This window comes from Synchiropus splendidus, chromosome 18 (genome assembly GCF_027744825.2).
Source record: "Synchiropus splendidus isolate RoL2022-P1 chromosome 18, RoL_Sspl_1.0, whole genome shotgun sequence".
Taxonomy (NCBI): Eukaryota; Metazoa; Chordata; class Actinopteri; order Syngnathiformes; family Callionymidae; genus Synchiropus; species Synchiropus splendidus.
The window spans coordinates 9918227-9942809 of NC_071351.1; the positions used below are offsets into that span (position 1 = coordinate 9918227).

The 24583-nt window shown below is 44.3% G+C and overlaps 1 protein-coding gene across 3 annotated transcripts in view; it reads left to right on the forward strand.

Annotated features, from left to right (window-relative positions):
- Positions 1–5005: 5005 nt before the first annotated feature.
- Positions 5006–24583, forward strand: part of cntn3a.1 (contactin 3a, tandem duplicate 1) — an 81597-nt gene continuing 62019 nt past the window's right edge. For 2 of the 3 annotated variants that reach the window (XR_008413036.1, XM_053850638.1), the window contains exons 1-2: positions 5006–5065; positions 16349–16797. The gene's annotated coding sequence lies outside the window, so the exon portion shown is untranslated. The remainder of the gene's footprint in view (positions 5066–16348; positions 16798–24583) is intronic. The other variant, XM_053850637.1, reaches the window with a different exon arrangement.

Below are 24583 nucleotides of genomic sequence, written 5' to 3' on the forward strand. Positions count from 1 at the left end.
TATTCTGCTCACTCCCCTGCAGCAAAATGCTTTTTAAATTCATCATAGAGGATGGCTGAACTATGTTGTGTACTGGCACGTGCTTGGCTATACAATGCGCTTCATGCGCTCGAGAGCAAGGAATCTCTCTCTCGCCCCCTGCTGGTTCGGAATTCGCAATTGTGTATCTACTTAAATATTTATTTTCTAACTTTTAAAGCCAGTCTTGGCCTTGCTCCTGTCTACATCGTAGAACTGCTGACCCCCTACGAGGCAGCCCACACTCTGATCTTCAGGTCTTAAGTCCAGACTTCAATCTGTCAGGGCTCCTCCAACCTGGAACAGTGTGTCAGAGAAGATCCCAAACACAACGTGTACCACCTCCTTTAAATCGCTGGTAAGAACTCATGTTCATAGGCTCGCATTTGTGTAATATCCTTCATTTCCTTAGCTCTAGCTCACTGAAGGCTGAGCTGTACATCTTTGTGGTCGAGCAAGTAAAACCATTCTTTGCTGTTTTGCCTCTAAAGCACTTTGTGAAAGTGCTATATAAATGCTTTACTGCTGTTATTACCGTCAGTTCTCGGTCTGACAGAGGAAAGACCCACTCCCACAACCAAAAAGTGTGTACTGAAGGGCAGAGTCAGTATTATAAACCACACATCAAAAATACAGCAGCGTGCCCACTTCTTTATTCATGAATTATATTGATATATAGTGGACTTAAAATATCAAAACAATACTTTCACAATTAAGTGTCATGGTATTTGAGCGTCTCTATAGCCCCTACTCTAAACCCCAATCCATATTCATATTTTTTCCCACACTGCTCAGCAAGCCACAGGTGAACAAAGTCTCACAAAGGTTTCTTGACGTCACAAAAAGCACTCATCGGAAGAGAAGAAGGGAAGCATGGCAACAGCAGGTCATGGGTGACCGAGGCTCAGTGATGCACATGGGGGACAAACATCAGCGTCCGGAGCAAACAAAGGAGTGAAATTGCCGAAAAATGAACCGCTCGTTCCCACGGAAACACGCAGTAAAGAAACGTGTCTAGTGTGCGGCGGCTTAGCGGCGCCGTTGACCCCTGTCTGACACAGAAAGAGCCAGTGATGATGTCTCTGCTGGTGAAGAATGGCTCGGCAATGTTATTCAGAAAAAGGAGCTTCTTTTGATTCCCACACAACTGCTCTGCCGTTGCATCTCATCCTTCTCCCGCCAGCACGACCGGCTGCTGTGACAAAGAATAGATGAATGTTAATTAAAAATCATCAGATGTTCCTCGCATGGAAATCATGCTCCCTGGACGCCCAGCTCCTTTCACTGAGCAGTGGCACAAACGTCTGTGTGCAAGTGGAATGTAGAGCTGAACGCTCTGAAGCTCACCTGAGTATTTGAGTATTTTGAAACAGGATGGAGCTGTTATGGCCGTGTGACGTGTCAGTGACTCTGAGCTGTGTTTACGTTTATTTAACACACGTTCAAATGGTGAACTTAAATACATCGACATGGTTCAAAGTTGGTGGTTTACTGTGCTGTAACAAGAGAGTAAAAGTACTTTATTGGCAATACAATACCAATCCCAATACAGGAGTTGAGGTATGATACATTATGATATTGTAAGCTCAACAATATATTGTAATGAGAGCCATCATTTCAAGGGGGAATAAGTAACGCAGTAAAATTTGCATGAAAATGAGTTTATTATTATGATGTCAGTCCAGTTAAGACTTTCAGTCACACTCCGACAGAGGAGTGAATCGTTCCCTTAATCCACAAAACATCTCCAGCGTACAAAAAGAAAATGCCAGTATGAAATGCAGCAGCATAATAAAATCATCTATATATTAAATATCAATATAGCCGGCTTAAAATAAATACATGAAATATAACTATCACACAATCATTGCGATATTTCAACAAAAAAAAGTATTGCAATGTTTGAGCTGATCAATATTTTCTTACACCTTTAGTTCTCCTGTAACATAAATATGTTACTTTTACTTGGGTAATTGTAATAATTGGGTAAGATACATGTACTTTCACTTTAGTACTTGGTGAGATGTGTCACCTGCGCTCCCAAAAAATCGGCCTGCTGAAAGACAGAGATTGAACAAAACAAAAATAATATATAACATGGAATTATTTAACAAAATATAGAAATATTTTTACCCAAATCCAGCGATGTCACGCCATATAGACCTGGATACATTGATAAATGCAAGTAACAGTCATAGAATTTGCTAGTAGGTCAGAAGAAATTTTGTTTTTGTGTTACTCTGCTGACCCCAAAACAAGGCCCTGAGGGTGCCTCCTCCCCGAGGTTTGGTGTAGTTCGACTGAATGAGGTCAGATTGTGTTGTTAAAGAGGAAAGAAACAACAAATCAGAAATCAATTTTCAGCCATTTGTCTTCCCCGCATCGTGACCTTCAGCAATGTCGTGACCAAATCTGCACTGGAAGCCTATTAATCCAATTTGATTCTGACCCAACACAGTCTCCAAGTGTGTCGTGCGGCTCTCGCTAGTTTGACAAATGAAGAGAAATGGTATCCACCGCTCGCAACTTAGGAATGACGTACGAGCGTAAATGCTGCTTATGAGCCCAGGAGAGGGACTTAAAATAAATTGTTGGTCAATTATATCCGGCAGTGTGTCAGAACCACTCACAACATCTGGTTCATTACACACCTGGAAGTCCTTGCCTGATGTTGACGTAATGGGGACATCAGCAGCGACGTCGCCACCTTCTCCCCACTGCCTTTCTCGGGCAGAAATGGTCGGCTCCACATGACAACCCACCTCATAAACCTCCGTCCCTCCGCCGCCATCTCTCAGCCATTCTTCTGCTCCATTGAGTCCAAAGTCACTGCGCCACCCTCTTGTTCTCTGCTCGAGCAGAATCATCAGCGGTGACAAACCTCATTACGATGCTCCTCAAGAACACTCTACCTTTAGATACATGTTGTAGCCCGCGGGGGGGGCCCTCTGAGTGGCATGTATGAGCTGACCCACTCTTAGTCCCACTCTGCACTCCACTGAATTCCACAGCCTAGTCAGTAGGTGTGTGCCGTGCATTAGCTGGTCCACTTTGTACCGTGTTGTCTTTGTGGAGCACGAGAAGAAGGAGGTCACGAGAGACTGATGAGATTTTTATCTTTGAATCAACAGTTGAATGTTGATTTTTACTCATGAATCTATGGCATCTAACGCGTGTGCAGCTCACAACAAAGGTTTCAGTGCTCGAGCCTTTTGTGCTGTGCTTTAACCACTTCACTCAGGCTCAATCACAGAGGCTTGCACGGCCTTTTTAAACGCCTCTTAAGTGCATCGCCCCTGATTGAGAAAGAATCACAATCACCAACCCACCGCAGACGCTGTGATTGTGGAAATTAGCTTTGGATGAAAAAAGGTGGAGCAGATGAAAGATGGTAAAATTACACTTTTATTTCTTTTTAATGTTAATCGTGCATATTAGTTGATTTTTTTTTTGTTGATTTGTGTTTTTTTTTCTTTTTTTTATGACCTTTTTTTTGGCAAACTAATGCCATCCAGTATGCAACTATCTATCTAAAGTGAAAATGGTGAACGGCTCTTACTTGTATGGCACTTTAACCAGCAACCAAAGCGCTTTCACTTTCCCCACCGGCTTCTCAAGGCGACTAAAAACACAGCCGTATCTCTACGTTCCTATCCTTCATCTAGCCAATGTTTCACTATGAATTAGTCTCAAATACATTTTCAGCCATCTACTATAGCCAAACTGTATGACCAGGTAGGCCACCTTTACCCCCCCCGAGTCCTTGTGTTTGACTTGTCATTTGGTCTGTGTCAAGCCTATGACGTGAATGAAACTCCAAACTGAATTTCCATGTTTCGTGTGCTGGCTTTTCCTGTGCGGAGGCGGATCACCTTCATGTTGCTGATGATTTATTCACACAGCAACAGCAAATGTCTTCATCTGAATCTGGTGTCAGTCACTCAGGAAAAAGCACAAGGAATGGATGAGAATAACAGCAATGTTCTACCTCAAAATGCTGTACACATCAAGCCAGGCTTTTATTGATTAATACAGTTCATTATATCTTAAGCTGTTTAATGCGCATGCAGCATTAATCCGCATTAAAGACCTGGTGTCGGGAGTCGGTTGGGGATATTCAGTATGACAAAGCTGCTCTGCTGAAAGTGTCTTTAACTACGAACACGTTAGGTCCTTGGAGAATTTGTCATGTTCCTCGTGAAAGGAGGCGCTGGGTCTGATTTTAATAGTGAGATCTGGTGTGGCTGTCTACTGTTTCTTTTTTCTGTTTCAGGGGTTTAGAATGTGATGCAGAGTGTTGGATCAGTGGGTTGAGTTTGGAAGCATGTGGTGACTTTGACCTTCGTAAACCTTGGCTGGGTGATGCCACGGCCAACTGCGAGCCTTCTGTCCGTCTCTCACTCAGATCTTTTTTTAAAACGTGGAGAGCGGAAATCTTGCCAGTTTCCACCAAACAAGACCAGGAAATTCTTCCTCTGCTGTGTGCTTGTTGTTTAAAGAAGGAGTGGTCGCTGACAGGCCAGAAAACAATCATTTACACAGGACTTCATCACTCCAAGTATATTTTAATGTCACAGCTAAGGTCCATAATAAAAGGTAGTCTGAACATTAATGTTGCACTTCTCATAGCTGTAATGGAAAAACACAAGTAAATTCATTTGGTTTTCAGGATGGACTAAATACAATTATTTCCTCTTGAAAAAGAGTTGTTGTTGACAGTCACTGTTGAAGTACAGTAGGCAGGGCATGAGTGATACAAGTCAGAATACATTATATAGTCAAAGTACTCGCGGCTGCACACAAATTGTCATGACTCCGCTTCCTGGCTCAGTGTCCCTGAGCCATGTTTTGCTTTTTTCCCTCTGTTCCTTTGGCACACGGCTGGAGCCGATTAACCCCTAATCAACTGAGTACTTAAGCACCTGGACTCTAGCAACAGGTGCCAGATCGTCACCTTCTCTCTGTTCCCCAGGATCGTCACTTCCAGTTCCTTGGACTCACCTGTTGTTTCCCTTTCTTGGGATTTTGGACTTCTCATTCCCCCGTGGTGAGTCGCGTGTCTCTCCCTCTCTGTCTGGCTTCTTGTTTTCTCATGCTAGCTAGCTCATTTAACTCCCGGTTCTCATTGTTTCAGTCTCTCATGCTAGCTAGCTGGTTCACGTGTCTCTCTCTCTCTGTTCGGCTTCTTGTTTTCTCATGCTAGCTAGCTCATTTAACTCCCGGTTCTCATTGTTTCAGTCTCTCATGCTAGCTAGCTGGTTCACGTGTCTCTCCCTCTCTGTTCGGCTTCTTGTTTTCTCATGCTAGCTAGCTCATTTAACTCCCGGTTCTCATTGTTTCAGTCTCTCATGCTAGCTAGCTGGTTCACGTGTCTCTCTCTCTCTGTTCGGCTTCTTGTTTTCTCATGCTAGCTAGCTCATTTAACTCCCGGTTCTCATTGTTTCAGTCTCTCATGCTAGCTAGCTGGTTCACGTGTCTCTCCCTCTCTGTTCGGCTTCTTGTTTTCTCATGCTAGCTAGCTCATTTAACTCCCGGTTCTCATTGTTTCAGTCTCTCATGCTAGCTAGCTGGTTCGCGTGTCTCTCCCTCTCTGTTCGGCTTCTTGTTTTCTCATGCTAGCTAGCTCATTTAACTCCCGGTTCTCATTGTTTCGGTCTCTCATGCTAGCTAGCTCATTTAACTCCCGGTTCGGTGACGCTTTCGGTTTGGACTTTGTTAGTTTTGGTTACTCTGTTTTTTCATTCTGTGTTTGCTCTGTTTCTCCCAGTTCGGTGCCGTTTTCCGTTGTGTGTTTAATTATTAAATATTATTTCTAATTTGCTCCTGCCTCGCTGTGGCTTTCCCCACTTCCGTTTGGGTTCCGCTCCACGTCCCTTCTCTTGATTCGTTACGCAAATCCTGTAAATTGAAATAGCTCCTGTTGGTCAAACATGGTTTTTGCACTCCAGTCTGAAATATTATTGTGAAGATAAAGATTATAGACAAATATTTTAGTGAGAAACGGTGTGGTAGAAATGCTTCCCAAGAACTACTCAAACAGTGATGCACCAGTAAAACACACTATAGAAAATGCATAGAAGCTGAATAAAAAGCAGCATAATCCCTGGTAAGCAAACAAACCCACGAGCCTGTAATCCTTGTGACAAAGCGTCATGTGACGGTGCCGAGAGGATGCTCGTCTGGAACAGATGTACCTGTTGTCAGGGATGGAAGCTCCTGCCGAGGAGCGCTGGCGTGGTGTTCTTGGATCATGTGTCTGCTTTGTTGTCGAGTCCAAGAGGTGTGTGACACACACGAGAAAGGATTGCTGCAGTCTCAGTGGGAGGCCTGGCTTTCATGTGCCTCGGCTTTAATGTCAAGATTAAAAATAAAGTCCTCAACTCACCAAATCATTCTGGCCTGAAGCCTGCGGAGTCATGTTGGGAGTCTGCGCCTGCATGTGTGGGGTCGTGAAATTCATTAGTTGTCTTCCTGACACCCAAATAAAATGCAAAGAAGCTCCTCGCCAAAAATACATTTTGAGAATATGAATCATAAATATGTGCTCTGTGTTACTGGGAATTTTCTCCTCCTTAAGTGAGGTGCACTTGTCGCTTCCCCTTAAAGGTTTAGGGAAGTGATGAGTTCATCTCATCCAAGGCAGAACTCTCACGCTGGCCTCATAGGACTCCCATCATTGGGTGAATCAAAGCTCAGAGTTGACTTGAGTTGAGACAATGACTTGGATTAAATTTTCTTCCCCAGTGAACCATTCCGACAAATATGGCAGTCTGTTTCCCTCAGTAATGCGAACCATGAAGACTTTAGCGGCTTTTAGCTCCAATAAAAGTGCTTTTCACAAATGTTCACTATAAAAGACACGCATCAAATGTGCTTAATTTTTCTTTCTTTCAACTTGGTTGTAAGACTTTGCTTGTTGTCGCGCTCTTCATGTGCCATCAGGAGACCAAACATATTTGTAAATCCAATTAAAATCTCGTGACTTCCTGAACGGCTAAGAGACACTGTTCAGGACTGACTCACCCGCTAGAGGTTGAGATGAAGGACTGTCAACATCAATTACCCCAGTGGAGGCGGTGTGCTGATCACCGGGGCATCACATTACTCAGACACTACTGAACATGGGGATATGACCAAATTATAGAAGCCTCAAATCAATGAGGGTAAATGTAGATTCTGCCTCAGCAGTAGACGAACTTTTCATTCTCAGGGCACATAGTTCCTGAGGAACCGTGTCGTCCAGTGAAACCTACTACTGCATTGAGGCTCCACCCCTGGACAGTAGATTTTATCCTTCGGATGCAGAGAAGGAGAAGGTATCAACGAGAAAAGATCTTTAATAAAGAGGTTCTGGATCTCGTCCCTGTTGCACACAAACTGCTAGCTGTGCGGAACATTTTTTACAGTGCTCAGCAGGAAACAAATGAAACGATTACTACCCTGGTGGTTTCACTTTCTGTGGGCTGCTGCTGTTGTTGGAAATATTAGGCACGAGTTGGGAATAGGAGGTGAGGGGGCAATACTGGCCTGGCTTTATCACTGCACTCGGAAAAGTTTTCATCGACTGGCTCTATAGCTAAGCAAAGGTTTGGGATTCCAAATACTAGGGATTTTTTTGGGAAGAGTCAAAAGAGCAAAGCAAAGTTTTGTGCTTATGGAAACTTGTTTGCAGTCCGGGGATGGGGTTGTGAGGAGGTTATATGTTTTTTGAAAACTTACTGGACATTTCTTGCCTCATATTTCGACCGCTGAACAAACCCATTTTCTTAGAGTGAGATGTCATCTCACCTGATCCAAGTTTTAATAACAGTGGCGGCTCCAGAACAAGTTTAAAGGCGGGGAGTGGGCGTGGTCCCCAAACAATAAAACGGGATTTTAAACAATTTAGAAAGAATTTGTTTACCTCAACAGACCAAAGTATTGTATTAAATATAGAGTGGTTGGGGGCCACAGTGTGTTTATACCTGTGTATCCCTCCCGTGGTGCCGGCTCTGGCTAGTAATGCCTTCCTTTTATTACTCAATTACTAGTAGAAATAATGAAGGGATGAAGTCTAGCCACTTAAACTAATGTGTGATTTACTTTTCTCTGGTGACTTAAAATGTTTTCCCCAGTAAATAATGGCAGAAGAAACTCTCCCTGGAGACAAAAATAAGCAGCATACAAAGTAGAGTGTGACAGAGAGATTGCGACTCGAATGTGTGTGTGTTTGCTTTACACCTGTAAGCCGCGCACTCACTGGAGCAAAGCCTATTAGAACAAGCACGGGACGCTTCCTTCGGTCTGGAAACTGAAAAGACACACACAAACAGGCGACGCGACACAGACGTGAATTAGCATCTTGATTAGCATCCGCGCTGTCGTATTGTTCTGTCTAGTGCAGCGGTCACCTTCACCCAGACGACAAGTCCGGGTGTGGCTCCACGCCGTCTGGAAGCGCCGTCTTTCCACTGGCTGTCACCGCTCAATTCCCGCCGCAGAGGTCACTGGGTGCGACCACAAACTTGGCATTCAAGTCTGTGATCGTCTCCCCGGTTTATTACCAAAAGCTTAGTGTTCCATTGACAGCCACTCATTATGAATGTTTAGTGTCTCTGGCCTTTTTTGGCGTTGCTCAATATGGCTGAAGATTAAATATTGATTTCTCTTGGAACACAGTGAAAAATGTCTCCTCCAGTTGGATTCTACGGGGCGTTTCTCCAGGCCACTCATCATTTTTCTGATTCCCGCGGTAAGACTCCAGATGCAAGAGTAAATGGCCTACAGTTTCTGAGCATTTGTCTCAGCACGCACGAGTGGCTGGTCCCGAACCATGATCAAATCCCCATCAACTTACTTATTGTGCTGGCCGCCTCCACTCATCGCCGGGCGCTGATTTCCTTGCCCAGCTTATCCAAGTCTGGCTGCTTATCAAACTGGAGCGGTTTATTTGAATCCCAATTAAATCCCTTTTGGTCACCACAATGTCATTCATGATTTAATCTGAGGCTATTGAGTGTGGGAGAAACGTTGTCCACGGAAAAGTCCTTGGATTCCGCAAATTCCGAAGAACTAATGAACGACCACAGAACGCTTGTTGCGACTTTTACATTTCAGCGGAGGCACCTCGAAGTCAAAAGTTGGCGTCATGTGAATCGATAATGTATTTGCTCCTGCTGGTGAAAGGTTTGGCGGCGCATGGATCCATCCCGAATCAACGCCGCCAGCACCGGGGATGTTGTGTCTAATCATTTCTCTTGGCTGAACAGCTTCACTTGAAAAGTGGAAGCGGCAGAGCAGCTGTTCCACACAACTCTCCTTGTGTCAATCGCAAATACAAAGCGTGCGCCTCCACCTGCAGCATGTGAGGATCCTCTGCGGTTTGAAGTGGATCACAGCCAAGCCAACGCACTTTCGCCATAGATTAGGTCCAGTTGAATTGCTAATTGCTTGATAACAGCAGCGTCGTTGTCGAGTCGCAGGGTGAACCGCGGAGTGCCCCGCGCGCTTGATGGTGGCCTTTGCAGTTGTTCATTTATCCTCCTACCGCACACGCAAGAACCGCCTTTGAGCCTCTCCAGATGCTCGCCACAGCTCACAAATCAATGCTTTCAAATGGGGATAAGAGAGACTGGGTTTTGGGTAACTCAGGGAGCCTCGCCGTGCATTATTCATCACTGAGGGGAGACATGCTAACAACGGCTTGTGGATTGGAGACAAAGAATATGAAGCTTAAGCATGCTTTCTCTCCGCAGTGGAACAGCAGTCCCCTGTGTTTCGCCGTCTCCGGCTCCAGCACAGCATCTGACTATATTGTACTTTAAATGGAATCAAGGGCAGCGAGCCAACCTGCGGGGCTTTTCGGCTTCACAGAGCAAGGATAAAGCTAACTAGGTTTAAGTTGTCAGAGGCACACGGTGAGAACTAAATCCACCTTTCAGTACCCCAAGTTGAATGACAAAGACCAGAAAATTCACAGTGATAAAGTGGCCCTCAGTATTACGGTAATGACAGAATTCTGATTTTAAAGAAGTAAAGTCGTGATGAAAAGAGTCGCCAGCGCGCCTCGTTGCACTGCTTGTTTCTAACTTTTGTTGTGGCTTCAGACCCTGAATATTTCAGTCCCTGAAAACCCACGGAGGCGGTTTGGTTTTAAGTGTGTTTGATGTCCTTCAGCGGTGTCATGGGTGTCATCGTGTGTCTGATGATGCCAGGAGGAAGGCATCGTGAGGAAATTTGAAGCAGGGTGTAGAATCTTGGCAGCCCACACATGAGGTTCATTATTGACGGCTCATTTGGAGAAGTGGCTTACACTCCCCAATGACTGTCGGTGATCGGTCTAGATAGCTATAGATTCAGGGAGAATTCTGACACGCTCTTGTGTGCGCAGTGGTCAGTACCTAAAATTAAAACAAAAAGTTGATGCATCCGATGCAGAACCACCGGATTCAGGAACAGTTTTGTTCCTGGTGCTGTCAGGTTGCTGAACGTTGGACAATAGCTGCAATACTGTTTATTTCTTTGTTATTTTTTGTTGGTATTTGTCTGATATTTATTTAATTTGGACATATGGTTTTGGTTTTTGGAAACCGGAGGCTTCAGATCGAAATTTCGTTGCCATAATATAGTGATATGTTTTTGTTCAATGACAATAAAGAAAGTCTAAGAATTCTGACACGCTCTTGTGTGCGCAGTGGTCAGTACCTAAAATTAAAACAAAAAGTTGATGCATCCGATGCAGAAGCACCAGATTCAGGAACAGTTTTGTTCCTGGTGCTGTCAGGTTGCTGAACTTTGGACAATAGCTGCAATACTGTTTATTTGTTTATATTTAGTATATAATTATTTTTTATTTTATTTATTTTTTGTTGGTATTTATCTGATGTTTCTTTAATTTGGACATATGGTTTTGGTTTTTGGAAACCGGAGGCTTCAGATCAAAATTTCGTTGCCATAATATAGTGATATGCTTTTGTTCAATGACAATAAAGAAAGTCTAAGAATTCTGACACGCTCTTGTGTGCACAGTGGTCAGTACCTAGGAGTAACATTAAAACAAAAAGTTGATAACAAATCTGGGTTCAGTTCAAATTAAAGTGGGTCTGAATGACCAGGTTTGACGGAGGAGTTTGGAGGAGAGACAGGGGCATGTTAGACAGTGTGGCTCGAGCATGATGAAGATGGGTTGTTGGAGCCAAAGGGAAAAAAGGTCTCAGTCATCTTCTCTCTGCCGCTTGTCATTTTTATGGGTATTGTTGGGTATAAACATTGATTTTTTTTTTTTTTTTTCCTGGCTGCTGGTTAATTATTTTCCCACAGTCGGTCCAGTCCATCTTCAGCTGTTGGTCGGCAGTGACTCTCACAGTTAACATTTTGAGAGGTGGCTACCGCCAGAGATGATCTCGGCCCGTCTCTTATCCTTTGCCTTTCGAAGTCACGGTTCAACTCACGCAAGCGTTGAGAGACCAACCCGCTCTGCCAGACCTGATTCCTGTTTGTCATGAGTCAGCAGAATTATCGGCGTGAGCTTGTATAAAACAGGAAGCTCTTTGTCTCCTGACCTTAACCTCTCCTTTGCAACAGCTCAGAAAGGTTCGCTGCGAACCAGACTTAAGTTATTCACTGCAAACCTGTCTTCTAAAACAGCTCTGCTCAGAAACATTTACATAACCGCATTCTTTTTTTCCACGGATTTTCGGAAAAAAGGTTTCATTTCTACGTCAAAAGCAAGTGTTTCATATTGGCAGGCGTTACCTCATGACATTTAAAACGCTGATTAATCACGACGCAGCCGGGCTTTTAACGCCCTGTCAGAGGGACAACTCCTTCCATTTCATGGTTCAAGAACTCGGCTTTTCTAAGTGTGTGTGAGACAAATTGGCTGGGGGTTAAATGCTTTGGCAAGATGGTGATTAGTGTGCAGCATGTGGAGGCTGCTGGAGAGAGAGAGAAAACCTCCATCTTTTGATTCTCTCTCAGATATCTTCCACTTCGACTGTTTGGCCCGTGGGCAGCTCGACCTCATATCAAGGTCCTGCTCTTCCAGCATTGTAAAGTAGATTCAAGTGTTTCTCCAACTTTCAATGTTGTTGCCATAAGAATTTAATTGTGAAATGCCTTCAGGTTGTTTCATTTCCTGTTAGTCAAATTATAATAACACAAATTTCATAGATTTTTTTTAGCAAAGTTTCGGGGCAGCCGGTCGAAACCCTTGTAATTTGGAGCCACTTGCTGCAGGGAACGCTGAAAACTCACTCCTACATGTGCCAATAAAAGTCGACAGAGTCCATCTGATGCAGGTTATTAAACTGAGGGAGGAAACCAGAGGACTTACATCTTGACTTTGCCTGAATCTGCATACATCTAAATAATTCAGATTTGATTCTTTCTTCTGGGTAAAAAGCATTTGGTCTCACCAAGTTCAAACCCTCCAGTTATGTGTCTTAATAGGGTTGACAAAGACATTATTACATATTATTCTCCTGGAAAAATGTCATTACAATGTACTGCAGGAAGGACAGCAACAATACATGGGTCAAAGTTTCAGTGACCGTGTTTCATGCAAAGCGTGGACGAGGATATTCCGACGATCAGTCACTAGCTCCAAACTGGTTACGACAGAATGACAGGTTGAGTGTGGAGGAGAGCAGCGTCTTGTTCCTGATAAGTTCAAAGATATTTTAAATAATGACAGAGATTGGGACACAACTTAATCTCACCAATTTTCCCCCTATTCCCAGCAAGTGGTTCATGAAACTGCAGCATTGAGAGAAGCCAGACGTGGCTCGGAAATATGGTTGAATGAAACGGCAAGGAAATGTCTTTTTAGAATATTATATTCATTAATTCTGTTAACCTTCAACATAACTATAATAATATGTCTGGAAAAAATGTGTTTAGTAGGAGAAGAATAAAAAGAAATTAATATTTATTTTCAATTGAAAATTTTAATTGAACAGTTTTCTATTTAAGGAAGGGAATAATTTTTTTTTTTTTTTTGGTTTAAGCTGCTTCTCCACTTCTTCAAATCAGGAGCAACCGGTGGCTGTTGATGGTCAAGCATCATCTGCACTTCCTGCCCACAGTCAGTGGTTTGGAGAATTAAACGTATTGCAGTAATGTCTCCCTTAATATAAACATCCTGAGTTTAATTGATAAACACATTCAGAGGAATGCAGGCGTGGTGTCGGTTCAACTCTCCAGCAGGTCCCTTCCCTCCCATTACTGCCCTTTTATGTTCTTTGATTTCTCATTTAAAATGGCAATTCGCTTCATTCAAAGTCCTGCTCTCAGCAGAAAGCCGTCCTGACTTTTCACATGAGGACCGTACACCAGGATGTTCCAGCGTTATGATCCACTCCTTACCTTGCTAATGTGCATATTGCTCTCCCTGTGACTTTGGGGATATTGAACTTCCTGACAACTCTCAGGCAGCTACCTGTCAGGTGCCGCGTCTTGAGCTGAGCTGTGCAATAGTGATGTGTTTTTTAACTTCATTTTATTGTACTTTCGTCACTCCCTGCTCCTACTGTCACGCATCTTTGCTTTATAAAGTTAAATGTGCTTGTCTTTCTGCTCCAAACTGAAGGAGAAACATGTGAACATGAGTTAACACTGATGTTTGCATTTGTTTTTAGGAAGCCTATCGACTTTTCTTGCTACATTCCTCTCTACAATATGCGTATTATACTATATAACTATATTCTCTCTGGGATTCTTTGAACTACGATAATGCACCAGAACTTAATGAACGCAAATAAAACTGTTTTTAAAGTACTTAGACACCATTCCTTTATCTATTGTGGGAAGAATAAAATATGTCTATGTATGCCTTTTAAAATATAGTTGAATGCAATGAGGTCACTTGTACACCAGGTGGCAGCTGTGCTATGGAGTGTATCCCGGATAAAACTGAACAAGAAAACGTTCAGGTGAACTCCACCAAAGCCAGAAAGTTTCCTGAAAGTCACGTAGCCAGACGAAATGTCTTGATTCTGAAACAAATAAAGAAACATGTATCTCATCTACCACGAGGCATCGTGTTCACATACTGTAACGCCAATTTAGAAACTTTGTTTCTTCACGTACAGATGAGAAAAAGGCACAAGCTTTAGCACTGGCTTCGCTTCGGCACCTTTCACTTCACTCTTTTTGTTTTGAACAAACTTTCTTAGACTTTAAAATTGTTTCAAACTTCCTGGTGAGTTCTGGTTAAATGCAAATGGCCCCTGTGCCCGACTTTTGTGCCCCCCTTGGCTTAGCTTTGCGACATTAGCACTTTCCCTCGCAACACTTCCCTTGTTTCTTGAACAAAGCAAAAGAAAGAACGCTAGAAACTTCATTGATATGTCACCAAGGATGAAGTAACTCCTCACCCTGATCTAGAGCTGTTCCAGTCTGCCGTAGATTGTCTCGGCTTTCATCGTATCTACACCGTAGGTAGCGATGGGCTGATGAGGCTTCATGAAACTGTCCTCATTTTCAGTTCTCGGTAGATGCTGCTCTTGGTGTTCGGTTTCATAGAAGTGGTTGTTCAAATCCAGAGATTTTAGAGCAGAGTGTGCCCTCTTGTGGGCTCTGAAATTGAAGACACTGTTTCGTGAAGCCTCATAAGCCCATCACTCGCGGTGAGTGTCTCATAGACAAACCTAACTTCCTCTTCTCCTCTCAGAATACTGACAGTTCAGTTCCCAGTTCTGCGCTCATCTTGCCCGATGTAACGTGTTCTTGGTTCGGTAATCTAAGACTCACTCGGCTTCGTGTCCCTTTGCCCCAAGGATAAGCTTCAGCCTGTTTTCCGCATTGCTGAGCAGGTGATTGAGCCGAGACTGGGCTTTATTTGACTAAAACTGAGAGACATCGCGCGGAGATATCAGTGCTTCCTCCTCACTGAGTCCATCCACATCCAGGCCACCATCTGTGCCCGGAACTTAAAGAAGCGCTGCAGTGTAAAGCATCTTTAAGTCATGGGAGGATTTACTGCGATTCCTCGGGTCATGGTGAATGTGCTTGTGATTAAGGACACTGCTTTATTTGCGGCCATGCATCAGGAAGACGGGGAAGCAGAGTGACACCGCTGCAGAAAGTAATCTGCTCCTCCTTCCCTGGCCCCGAAAAAATGTTTGTCTTCCTTTGCCTTGCCTTGACACAGTCTTCATTTTTTAGCATCTGATTTGCAGCCAGAGGACAAATGTAATTCCTGTATTTGAGTGACTTTTATCTGCCATGACAATGAAAAGCTCATTGCCGCTGAAGTAGTTGTGCTGGTGAAAGGCAGAGTGGAATTCAGTTTGCAAGGTAAAATTTTGTTTGTTTTTCGTCAGCAAAGTAGAAGAACAGAAAATTTCCCTCTGGCATTGAGCGCTTAATAATTCATGCAGTACTGCAGCCTTCCTCGCCGGAAATCTCTGTGTTTTGGATATCGCCGAGTTCTCCTTGGCGCATTGTGTTCATGTTAGCATCGGTATCTCAGGAGCCCCAATCGTTGCTTGCTTTGTTTATCAGAATAGTTTCCTGTTGACCCAAGTAGCGGCCTCCGGCTCTTCTGGGGGCGCTACCAGGCCAGATTCCTACGTCTGCAGTGTACTTAACGCTGGTTAACTGCACTCAAAACTAGCAGCTATGGGCCACAAAATGGAATACTGGTCCAGGTTCTGCCCTCCAGCCTCAAGTTTGAAACACAAGAAAATCAACCAGCAATTTATCTGCATGTCCACTTGTTCTAAATGATTCCTATGACTCATAAATCAATGATAAAGAACGAGCAATTTTCCAAGCAATGACGACATAAAAAGTTAACACTTGAGCGTGTTTAGTGCTGTTTTCAAAACGTTCTATTGACTCAAATGTGGTTGGAGTCATGGTTGTCTTGATGGTCAGTTGGCGACTAATCGATAAGTGAATTATAGTGGACTACAACTAGTTATTAAACAATAAATAATATAATACAAAACAATTTTACTGAAAACTGAAATCATTTCACAGCATGGTTGTCATTAACCCAATTATACTCGTGGCAAAATGTGTTCATTTCATGTCAGCATCTTTTTCAGTGTGTGAGTGAGTGGTTGTCTGTGTGGAGTAGCGACCCCTCCAGGGTGTCCCTCACTCTCGCCCCCTGCAGCCGGGACGGACCCCACCCAACCGCCAGCCACAATGAGAGAAAGGTGGATGAAAGTGAATGAATTTCCAGTGGAATAACGGTCAAAACGGGGTGTGTCCGGTTTCGTAATAATTATATTTACGCGAGATTGTATTCAGTCGGTTTGTGAATGTAAACAATGTTGACTTTGATGGGATTTTGTTCCAATTCATTTCTGTGTGTGTGTGTGTGTGTTTTTTTCTCTGACAGGCACACGCGCACAAACACACGCACACACGAGCACGTGTCAACAGCGAGCAGGCAGCAACAGTACTCCTCAGTTTCTGGAGCTGGACGTTGTTCCACACGACACCGGAGAGCGAGCGGACTTGCACCCGAACCCTGACTCCTCGACACCCGCAGAGCTCCGGGAGGATCCCCGCGAGGGGTGCTGGCTTCTCGGCGGCGCAGACTCCACTTCTGCGGGACTGTCTCGTTGAATGTTCCGGCGCGTCGAGCCGACAAGCAGCTCCCGAGACGAGGGATGGAGAAAGTAAACACGCACGTCTGAGCCGATTCCCTCCCGAGTTGGTGATTCCAAGGCAGCGACACCTGAAGAAACTTGTCCGCCGTCGAGTGCGCTGCTGCGGGCGCGTCAGGGCTGAGATGCGCGGTGTAACATGGATCACCGAGAAGGGCTGAACATCCTCCAAAAACAGGTCGGTGAAGCTTCGTATTAGAAAGTTGCACTCAAATGTCACTATTCAACTTCATCACTATTATAATCATGTGATGATCAAACATAGTGTTATTTTAAATCGAAAAAACAGCATCATTATGTAGACAAATAAATCAAATGATGTTCATTCCAAGTAACTTAAAATATAAAAGTCGTGTGTTAGTCGTCATGACAAACATTTTTGTGGCAAATTGTGCATAAAATTTTTTTACTGGCTAATTCCAAATGTTTTTATATTTATTTTTATTTTGAAGATGGTTGCCATTGTAAGTTGATACTTGATTCTTTGCTTTGACTCTTTTTGGTGGAGGGGTTTGTGGGTCCCAATGATGTGAAGTGTTGTGTTGCATTGTGGCTCTTGTAGGGTCTCCCTTAGTGAGCAGGGTGAGTGAGGCTCATAGATGTGGTCAATGACAGGTGTCTAGATGGGAAACTCTAAAAGACATTTTTGAATTCTTATTTACCCAAAAACCCTCCAACAATAAACAGCTTGCTGAGTGGTTCACTGGTGGTGCGAATTTGCCGCTTTAGTATGAGTAATTTGTGAACTAACTTTGCTTAAAAAAAAAGTTGCTTTATTGATCAGGATATTCAACATTGCACCAACTTAAAAAAGCATGGATGCGATGAAAGTACATTTCCGGTCTGAATGTTACGTTGCTGCTGTCCAACTCTGTTGCTGTTCCTTAAAAGAAACCGGAGCGTCTCATCTTGTATTCTGCAAACATTAACATAACAGAAGAAAAAAGCCGCACTGATGAGTTGGCTGTGTGATGCTGACGGGGCCAGACGCAGTCATGTTGGGACAACTCTGCCAAAATGAGCCGAGAATTACAATGAAAAGACCAGACTTAACGCTAGTCAAGAGGCTGCTGATTAGGATGCTAATTACCGTGACAGACGAACCTCTGGCAGAAGCCGTCGGTCGTCACTGATCAGCGCAGGATTTGAGTCCAGACCCATCATCATCGGCGGCGGCGGCGTCCCGTGATTGCACTTGCAGCGGGATTGCTTCTCACAGCCGAGCCCTTAAAGAGGCTGCCTGGGTTGGAAGCAGCTATTCTCATGAAACCCTGTGTCCATATGTCTGCGCCGGAGCCCGCCTGGCGTATTATGATTCTTTTATTGAGCAAATTGGACTTGGCCCAGAAATGGGTGCGTTTGAGAATTGTCTGCAGCCTGTGACAACATTTTTACACGTCGCCCTTCAGCTGCCGCGCGCTGATATCTCACTGTTGTTTTTCTGTTTTCAAGACGAGCCATCTGGATGTTCCCAGGCGTGTCTGCTCACCAGCAGAAGGTTTCATTCCCTTTCACCTCGCGCTTCTTTTGTGGCGTAAGAGGCACCGCTCGTGCCGTTTACCAAAGTGGCTGTGGTTTTGAAAGCTACTACGCGTCTCCTTGGGGAAGTGTCCTTATGGCCGGACACGTTTCTGTTGCTGTCAGTGTCTCAGGATGGGGAGGAAGGCGGAGGGCGGAACAAGTTCACCGTAACCCAGCCGAGTGGAGCCTGTCTGCATGTGAAGTGGAAGAGCAGAGCTGATCAATGCTGCAGGGCCCTGTGTCTCTTAATGCTCACCGGTTGCTCTCAGAGTTTAAAGGCAGGAGGCATTGTTACCCCTTTTATCGCTTCACCAAACTGTGTAGAAAAAAAAAATCAAGAGCATTGGACAAGGAAAAATAGTTTCATGGTGTTTTATTACTTTATATTTCAATATGAATCATTCTTTGAATTTCAAGAGACATGAAATACCCCCCAAAAAAAGAGGATAAAGTCCTGAAACAAACTGATAATAAATAATAAACATAAGTAGACACTGTATTTGCCAATCATTTTGAGGAAAGTCGCCCTCAGGCTGACCTGTATTCAAGTGGCGTTCACAAGTTTTTAAGTATTTTCAGCCTTAAAATGAGCATTTTCTCACTACAGTCATGTAAGCACAGGTACAATGTTGCAGAGGACGAGGGAGTCGAGAGTAGAGAGGAGTTGGAGTCGGATGGATCTACTCTGGAAAACTGTTGCACCAGGTCCCAATATATTTAAGAGGAAATAATGGAATCTTTAAGCTAGCTAGTGGCCGCCATAGCTACGACTTGTGGAAGGATTTTAAATGATCTCAACAAGTGCTTCAGTAGAACATTCAAGATTCTGAGCTGCTTCTGCCACACAACACACTCATGGCTGCTCAACCAAGCACAATGGTGCCCACACTTTTACAGTGTCTACAATCCCTGAGTCTGGCACGCAGATGCTTTGAATGTGTACAACCCACCAACTAGACAAAGAACTGTGCGTCGATGAAATGAATACTGCCATTTTCACTGAGGATAAATTCCACCCCTGCGGTGGAATATCTCTGAATTCATATGCCTGATAAAGGCTTTGAAAAGTGCTTATTTACATGAACTGTTTTGGCTTGAATAGAGGGCTATCACACACCAAGTTGCACCATAAACGGATCGATTAAAGCTCCAGATTAACATCTGGATTATAGATCATATTCTCGTCTGTTTGTGTTTTAAGATGAGAGAAATGATCTGCTGGACTGAAGAATCATGAAGTATGATGGTCTTTCAGCACTGTCCTCAATGGAAAGGCATATTTGTCTTTTCTTGTAGGTATTTTTACAATTGCGACAGTGAGAAAATAATGCGAGAAAATGGCGAGTTCATTTTGCTAGCATGGAACTAGCTGGGTCTGTTTCAAGCCTGCAAGCGGAGAGTTCTTTTTCCCGTCTGCATATTATCCGGAGCCCTCATCAAGGGAGAGATGGTGAGAAGCGCACTTGTGTACTGCCACTGTCTGGAGAAATAAAGCAGCTGGCATTGGTAATGTCATGCCGACGGCTTGTGTGCTCGGATCAAAACACCATTACTCTCTTCTTCTTGTGCCATCCTTTGAGGTGGAGTCTTGGCTGCGGAGAGCAGTGGCACTTCCACAGCTCCTGCTGCGCAGTGTTGTGGGCGAGGGAGAAGAGTCCTGTTGGCGAGCAAGAGTTGCGTTCAAGAAAGTTTGCAGCATATTGGTGGGCTACGAGAGAATCTTGGCTGGAGTCCTTGAAGAACCTGGGTTGTAGAAGAACTGAGAAGTTGGAAAGCTGAGATTTGTACTTCCTCTGGAGTGTAGTTTGTCTTTCGGTCAAAGCACATGACCACAGTTAAGCCTGGTATTTCGGATTCTTCTCATGCGCCACGATACTGAGAAAGAACTCGCAGCCGTGAAGACGGCTTGCGTCTCAAAACCTGGACATGTGACTACTTTAGACTGGTTTCCGATAGTTGTATGTGCATTTGATGGCCGTGAGCGAAGTAAAAAGAATGTCGCATCCAGCCTTGTCAGCAGCATGAAGCTTGATGCATCATTAATCTGACCTGCAGTCACATTTTTTGGGGGCTGCATGACTGTGAACACATATCTGACAGATAATGCAACCCAGAATTATGACACACCATATTTAGCTGAAGCCCACCCAGTAGTATTCAATGCTACTGAAAGTCATTTCACCTATCTTCTGGGGCTGAGTTTTGTGTGTGAAGGCTTGCTTGTGTTCAGTGTCAGGCGGTGATGGACAACCCACCCCTGCACTGCTGATGGAGGGTGAGAGGTGTGGAACGGAAGCATGGATCAGCGGTGTGAGCTCTGTACAGTGGCTGGGTCTGTTTTTGTTGCTCACCTTCTGTGGGTAGATCATGACCTGCACAGTTTGAAGCGAGCAAAGCTTGAGTCTGTACTGTTATTAAATACATGTCACCATTCGGACTTGTCACATAAACACGGAAAGCTGCTCATGACTTTGATACAAAATTACACATGATTCAAAAACCACCTCTTCTACCCGAAGACTTCTCTTCAGGCCGTGGTCTGCTTCTTCAACATTGTGAAATAGGATATTGACTGGCACGTGACGCATCCATGTCGAACCAATAACAAGGTGAAATGACAGAACAAGACGTATCAATACTCCAGATGAAGGGAATTGTGCAAACGCTGTGTTTACCTGCCAGATGCTGCGGGTGGGAAGAGCGTGAGGAGTGGGTGGGGCTTGTGAGCTCTGCAGTGCTGGGCAGGAAATGATCATTTGAGCTCATGTAATTGCGCTGACATTTGGGTGGAAGTGATGAGAGAGTAGTTTGTGTCTCAAGAATCTACGAATGAAGAAAGAAAGGGCTCCATAGGGGACACTTTTCTCATGCAGGGTGTCTCTCCTTATCTTATCTCGTCTAGCCTGATTTGCGGCTAGACGTGAACAAAACTTCAGCTTTTGAGTAAAAATTCATATTAGTGTAACCTTATTTTGTTCTCCTTCACGACTGACTCATCCTGCAGGAGATTGTCTGCTTCTCTTCTTTCCGATTGTTCAAGTTTCCTTTCACCTGCAGAGGAATTTTCCAGACGCTAATTGCTGATATTTCTAATCTCCGCTTTTTCACAAATTTGAACTGCAGCGCTTGAATCTTTGCAGACAATCTGTTGATCTTTTTTCAATTTGACATTTGCTTCTTGTCTTCAAAGCTCTCACTGAGCGCATGAAATCCGTTAGCTGGGGCTTGAATTGGACTTGTACCTGAGTCTTAGGTGGATTTCCAAATGTCCTAAGTATTTGAAGCGAGGCACGAATTGACCACTGACAGTTCTTCTGTATGGTGGCGCTCTTGAGTTTGTGTGAGTGGATGTCTATGGATGGATTGGTGACCTGACCACCTGTTCATATTTCTGCAGTGAGGCTTTGTTGTAATGGATTATACATTCATACAAAAAAAATGACAGACAAATCTTTGAGTGATTTATAAAGATAGAAACCAGCTAGTTTTGGAGGTCGTGCTCTTCCTGTGCGGCTCCTGTGTTTATCATGAGTAGCTCCATCACAAGATGAACTTTTCCACCCTCTCTCTCGAGCTGCCTGACAGGTATTTGATCCACGTGCGAGGCGCATTAAAGCATGCAATGATTATGAGGAAGCCTTCCACTACTACTAGCGTCAAGTGAAGCGGCCGAACAGAATGAATTTGAAATGACTGCAGGCACTCGCAGCTGTGAGATGAGGAAAACACTGATCGAGCTGGTTTCTGCAGATCAAGTGAAGTCACAGCTCAGGTGATTAAAGATGCAGCATAGTACGCCATTTCTCCTGGTCTCGTCTCACTCTTGCAGCGTGTGGGAGTCTGCTCTCATTCATGATTCAGAGCTGAGGGGAGTACGTGCCAGAGTGTGTGGGGTGCTGCAGCGTGAATTTCATCCTCGCCCCGACTCTTCAACCCACCAGATCAGGAGTACCCTGCTATTAATGCGCTTTTGGCGCTCTGAAAAATAAATGGCAGCAGAGAAGCTGTTGAAGTGGAGACAGTTGAATCGGCCGTCACCACTGACAACTTCAGCTGCTGACTGAACCAAAATGTTCGGTTTATCAAGTGCAGCTGCTGCTGTCAAAGCCAGAGGAAGAGAGGCTTCACGTTGACAACACTGGAATTTGGATGAGTGCTTTGTCTTCACATATCTGACATTTTCCTCTGAGCACTTCTGTAAATCACATGAGATAAAGATGACGCTCGCTGTCCGGCTTTCTCTTGACAGAAGCGTATCATGTGCTTCTCTGTTGCTGGGTCACTGGGGAAGCAGTTCCAGCTGTTCCTGACCAATGTGTTCCTCAGCCAGAGGTCGGGTGTGAAGTTCATCGGCTTCCTTCCATAAAGCACCTTTGCTCTTGTGTTCAGCAGCCAAAGTAAAGAGACTCTGACTTCAGGCCGTCTCAGGTCACCAGGGATGCTCCAGGACTTCCTCCCAGTCAGTCATGGATGGAATGATTCTCTCCAGAGAATGGAGAGACACAATGTCTGAGTCACCTGAAGTGGTGTCTCACAGTATGAAGGCACATTGGATGATCAAGTTTCTCACCCAGGTCCAGCCACTCTCTGGAGAAAAGCAGTTCAGGCTGAGGCTTTTGAGAGTAGGAACATCAATCAACCGGAAAATTGAGAGCTCAGCTCCTTCTTCACCGCAGCAGACCATTGCAGTGTCCTCCTCATGACTGATGTCTAGAGTTCATCCACTCCAGACAACCTCTTTATTTTTCAATTTTCAGACTGTTACATTGTCGAAATAAGCCAGTCTATTCCGGAACTAATGTGCTCTGTTCAGCACTTGCTGGTTTTCAAGAATGAGTTAGAATCACTGGCTTTCCAGAAGATGTCAAACTAGGTGGTGGTGGTCACTTTCAACTCTTTCAAAACAAAAATCGAAAACAGGAATGCCGTCTTTCTCTCAGGTCAAGTCTCCTGGTTTATTCAAGACATGGGTGTTGGCCTGGTTGGTGGGAGATTAAATGTTAAAAAAGCAAACCATTTATCTGTGAATTGCTGATTTTCTGTTCACCTATCTTTGAGCAGGGAACTTGAAACTTTTTGACAAGCACGACTGAAATTTTCCAATATATAATATGGTAAGGATGATACAATGACATGAATGAGCAGACTGAGATAATGAATTGAAACTTTCAACTCTAACTTTCAGTCCTGGACTTCAGTTTTCTGCCAGTGTTTCAGAGCAGTGTCCCGGCATTTAGCTGGTGTGGCAGGACTGAGCAGCCTGGTGGTCTCTCTCTGACCGTAGCAGCATGGTTTTCAGTGAGTTTCACGATAAATAAATGTGATACAGCAGCACAAAACTGACTTAAATTATTCTCCGACTCCTTTTCTTTTGGAATGGACATTGACCGAATCATCTTCCAAACTGGGCCATCACCACCAGTTCTGTGTTTAGTGCAGGTGGACTTGCGACTACCGCTACTGTTCCAGTTCTCTTTATTCAGATGGGGATTGCTACAGTATGTTCTCAAAGATCAACCTTTTGCGGAGTGTTTTAAAGATGTGCCTGTCCAGTCATGTCGGCAGCAACACGATCGTCTAGACGTTGGATCACAGGACCCGAGTATCACGGACCCTCAGTGTTCTGTTGTCATATAATGGCCTCCAGATTCTTCCGCATTTGTTCATCAGCTCTGCTGTACAAAAGAAAAGCATTCACTTAGGTTATCACTGAATAATTCATGATGGTGATTAGTTGTTGCAGCTGGGTCGAAATCAATGAATTTTTCTCAACACGTTTGCTCAATCTAAACTGGGGGAGGAAACTGACAAGGCTCCAATCCAAACTCTGCCATGATCACCTTGTCAATCAAATGATGCTTCATTATTTACCCATCCAGAAACGGAAGAGTATGCTAATGTGGCATTTGGGCGTTTCACGCATCCATCCAAGTGGACCGAGCAGTGGAGACATTTTGGGAATGGGAATGTGGATGTGGACATCAAGTAATTCAGATTGAATCTGTAGTTCCTGATGAGCATTCGGCTCGCCTCTGTTCACCTGGTTGAGGTTCGAGAGTCAATTCAGGATCGTGTTCCAGATTTAGACATTAAAGAGCTGCAGACATGAAAGGCAAGGTTTCTGAAAGGCTTGCTTATCACTTGTCTCTCATGCTGCAAACAAATGAGGGAATCAATTTGGGATGAAAGCGAGTCATTAGTCTTGTCTCTACTACTTAAGGTCAAAGGGGTAATTAATCCGAGCCGAACTGAAGTCACTGACTCCGCCAGACTCCGCGCCAGCCTCACTGTACCACCGCCTTCAAGTGTTCCTTTGTTTGAACAAAACCTCCGTCTGATGTTTCATGTCTCAGGCCCTGCTGAGTAATGGAGATCAAGAGGATGCTGCTCAGGGTCGGTCCGGCGCCCCTGAATGGCATATCTTAATAGTCGTGGCTGTGTCG